Source organism: Boleophthalmus pectinirostris, unplaced genomic scaffold, assembly GCF_026225935.1.
Source record: "Boleophthalmus pectinirostris isolate CB_2022bp ecotype Guang Dong unplaced genomic scaffold, ASM2622593v1 HiC_scaffold_21, whole genome shotgun sequence".
NCBI lineage: Eukaryota > Metazoa > Chordata > Actinopteri > Gobiiformes > Gobiidae > Boleophthalmus > Boleophthalmus pectinirostris.
Window position 1 is genome coordinate 7,389,755 of NW_026571175.1, and position 4,542 is coordinate 7,394,296.

Genomic DNA, 4,542 nt, shown 5'->3' on the forward strand with positions numbered 1-4,542 from the left:
GGATTAAGTTCAACACACACACACACACACACATATATATATATATTTGGCAGGAATATCTTTCTCAAAGACACCAAAAAGAACATGTTTAATATTAAACTGTAGGTTTGTATCAAGCTTTGAGTGTATGAGCATTCCCCAAAACACATGGGTGACAGAATGAGCAAAGTTGATCTATGTTTAAGTGAAATTTTGAGATAACAGCGTTAACAGGGTAACAACTATGCAGGATATTCATACCTCAGGAATTGAAAAAAAATCTAGAACAATATGGCAGCTAAGGCAACTCAGGGGTGACAAAACAGATAAACTCAAAACAGAAATATTCTTTATCCACTGGGGCAGAACACACATATTTTATTACAGGTGTTTTTGCAATTTTAAAAATACCTTGAATAATAAGCTTTCTTGTTGTCTGTGGGCTCGCCTCTCCACAGATCATACTGTAGCACACCGTGAGGCAAAGTGGTGCAGCGGATAGAGCTTTAGTCTCACAGCAAGAAGGTCCAGGTTTTGACTTTGCAGTAGTGTGGGAGTTTTCTGTGTGGAGTTTGCATGTTCTTCTGGTTTTGTTAATCACTAGAACATGTACGAGGCTCCACTCTGAGGCCACGACAATAAATATATGAAATTAATAACAGGAAAAGTAGTGGCATCTCCATGGAAACAGACAAGCTGGTGAAAAGACCAATGCCAAATGTCCCGACCCATTTCAAAAGCCTAATAAACAATGAACCACGGCGATGCAGTACATGTAACTATTTAGTAAAACATGAAGAGTATTTTTGTATTTTGTCTTTTCATTTTACCTCAAACACATAAGAGCTGAGCCTCCGGTCTCCTGAGGGTAAGAACACCAATCTGAACCTTTTCACTCGTGGACCTCTTGCAGTAGTGTTTGTTTGTTTTGAAGAGGGAGTGCAGGCCGGGCCTTGATAAAGCAGGACAAGAGAGAAGAGAAGAAAGGTGAAGTACAATCTCACCTTTAGACCAGCCAGACACATCCTTTTAGTACAAGTCTAAGGTCTGCCCTCAAACCTGCTCTGTATATATGACTGGAATTCAGACTAAAAACATTTAAAGTCTAAGACTACGTTCAGACTGTAGGAGTTAACGTTCAATTCAGATTTTTTTGTTAAAATAGCACAGGTAATGTGACGTCCTGTGAGACAGCGGTTTCTGTTACAGTTGCGTGAAGGAGCAGACGAGGTGGCCGAGTGGTGAAGGCGATGGACTGCTAATCCATTGTGCTCTGCACGCGTGGGTTCGAATCCCATCCTCGTCGGGCTTTTTATAAAGTAATAAGTACTTAAGCAAAGGTCCACCTGTAAATGTCCATTTTTAGTAAACAGCTAAAAGTTTTGGTGAGGATCGCGTTAGTCCCAAACAGTTGTTAAATCCGATGTTTTTGCGAGGTCCTTCACATTTCCAATTAAATGCGACTTGTATGTGATCCCGTGTGAACATTAAACGGCCCGAAAGTGTCCCGCATGTGCACTGGAGGACACGATAACGTCAACCGCAGTGAGCGTGCTCTGTGTTTACGGAAGTTGTCAAAACATGGACGTGAGCATTGAGCACCTGGAGATTTTAAGGTTCCTCTCGTACCGGAGCCAGAACATGAACAACTTACTTGTTTTAAGGAGGAGATTGAGAAGGAGAAGGACGAGGTTTTTGGCCATGGTGTAGCGACGTCCGTTGAAAGGAACGTGTGGATGTGGAGACGTAGCCAAGAGTGGTGAGTGGTGATGTGCTTCGCTTCAGTGACACAGAGTTCATTAACAATTTTCACCTACTTCAGCTCAGAATAGTGACGTTTGTGGCTTGTTGATAACGTGTAGGTCAGATGAATGTGCTTTGGCCGTTCACACTGAAGTCACATGTCAAAAGATCAGATATGTATCGGTTTCAGGAGCACATATCCAAGTGGCCTGTTCAGGCACAATTACTGATCAATTGCAAACAGAAATCTTCACTTTTATGCACAACAACTTAGTTTCTTAGTACTTGATTCTTTTATTTCATTACATTAGTTATAGTTACTAGTGACTTCTCCCGAAAAACTAGTTACCACGGAAAGTAACTATTGCATTTTTTTTTTTTTTTAAGGGAGCACTCACACTAGGACTTTAGAAATGTGCCCTGCTCAAACACAACTGTCTGGGGTTCTATGGCCACACTCAAACCTGCACAATTGAACTGGACCACAGCCCGATGACGTGATCACACAGCAGATCAGTGATTTTGTCATCGCCAACATGATGCGTTTCTTCGAAGCTCTTGATGGTAAATGGTCACATTTTTATTTAGCACGTTTCCACCTTCAAGGAAAAGCTTCAAGGATCAAAGCGCTTTACAAAAAGAAACCACTCACCCATTCACACACCAGTGTACGCAGACACCAGGGGCAAGGTGGGCTAAGTGTCTTGCCCAAGGACACAACGACAGCACTCATCTGTGGGAGCTGGACCACTGCTCAACCAATTATGTTTAACAGGGCCACAGCCGATGACGTGGGAGTGGCAGTAGCTCAGTTGGTAGAGCATTCGCCCACTGATCGGTTTGAATCCAGCTCTCGACATAAAAAAAAAACATCACAGGTTGAGCGGTCAGATCCACTGACCCACAGGTTGGCTGGTGTGATTCCAGCTCCCACAGATGAATGCTACCGTTGTGGCACTTAACCCACCTTGCCCACAGTGTCTGCGTACACTGGTGTGTGAATAAGTGAGTGGTTCCTTGTTGTAAAGCGCTTTGAGTGCCTTGAAGGTGGAAAAGCGCTATAGAAAAATGTGACCATTTACCATGTTTACGTCAAAAAGTCAAGGGATTTGATCCGCTAACCTTCAGATCAGTGGACAAACGCTCTTACCAACTCAGCTACTGCCGCCCTGATCTGCCAAAAACATTCTGAACAATTCCCCAGAAGAATGGGTGATGATGCAGACTTTCAGAAGGCTGCTAAAATTGTGTATTCCAGGAAAGTTGTCAGTGATGTTGCTGAAAGGGGGTGAAGCTCATTCAAGAGTTTAACTGTAGCTGAACAAAGAATGAAGATCAGAAACTGGATCTTGTGCAAGTTGTCAAAGAGCACAGGCACATCTTTTGTAATGGACTTTCTAAGCACCTTTTATGCATGTTTCAATTTGTGTTTGCAGAATAAAATGACAAATTATTGAAACACACCTTATTTATTGGTTTGTCAAGTGTCTTGAGTAACCTATGAATTAATTTGCATAAAATTTGGACCCAAATATTTTGTCCAGATATGGAACCAAATGCAGGGTTCTAATCTAATTCTCAGTGTACTTTTATTATCACAGATACCTTGAAAAACTGTGTCTCAACAGATTTGACCTGCAACACCATGGAGAATATGTTTAATACTATACTGTGGAACATTCCAGGTAAAACATCTCCATGGATACAATCAGGTGGCGTACCCTTGAGTAGAAACGTTACATAGCGCAGCTTTAATCCATATATTTTCATTATTTTGTAGAACTGAAACACAAATGGTTTCCGCAGATACGCCTCCTCCTCCTGTCTGCAGCTCAGGGCTTTTGACACAGATGTTCCTCCGTATGTTTGGTTTGTTTTGAGCGTTTTTACAAAATACTAAACCATAACGAAATAAACAGCCCACATTCTTTCTGCAATGATCCCTGCAATCAGGCTCTGACATCTGCTGCCTCCTCCCATCTGGCTCCCACTCCCCGTCTATTACAACACCATTCAGAGCACCATTCAGATCTGGGCTATGGAGAGAGAAATGGGACAAACCAGTGGAGATTTTTGGAGTGGGGGGCTCAGAATAAAGCAGATAATGACAGGACATGGGGATGGAAAGCTGACGGCCGGATGAAAGAAACGTGGAATGCTCGCGATGGAGAGAGGAGGAAGAGGAAGTGCTCGAGCTGGCCGCCGTGTTTGGAGGGTCACTGCGGGAGCTGGCTGGCGAAGGTTCAGACAGATACTGCGTGAACGAATATGGAAATGTATTTTAATTTAAAATGTGATTCATATGTTGTTGTTGTTATTGGGATATTATTTTTAGGAAGTGTTGGGGCATAAGGCCAAACAGTGCATTTTTATCCTCACTCCATATTTGGCTCTATACATAGAACAGCTCATTAAAATATTGTGCAATTTTGAACCCACAGACAGTCCTGCGGGTTAAAGAAGACATATTGGCCTTCATTTACGAACACTGTGGTGTGTGTAAAATCTCGCATATGGCAGAGGACACGTGTTAATTATCTACCTGACATGCGCACGAGCAGGTGGTGAGAAATGTGGCAACTGAAAAGCAGAATCATTTGAATCGTCCCAAAAAATTCATGTTTCAAGTCACCTCGGCCCTGGGGTTGCAAAAAACAATATTTATCTAATGAGGAAATCATAAAGTGATGTGGTCTTAGCTCGTGGCATCACACGGTGGACCAGAGCATTTTGAGTTGTGTCAATGTACAGACTAATAATAAAGGGTTACTCAAATATGTGTGAATGATTTTTTAAATTCTGAATTAAAGGAACAGTTTG

General features: G+C 42.2%; 1 non-coding gene across 1 annotated transcript; it reads left to right on the forward strand.

Moving 5' to 3' along the window:
- The first annotated feature begins 1,203 nt into the window (after window positions 1-1,203).
- Window positions 1,204-1,285, forward strand: trnas-gcu (transfer RNA serine (anticodon GCU)). Its single transcript has one exon. It is a non-coding gene; the product is annotated as a tRNA-Ser (tRNA).
- Window positions 1,286-4,542: the final 3,257 nt, after the last annotated feature.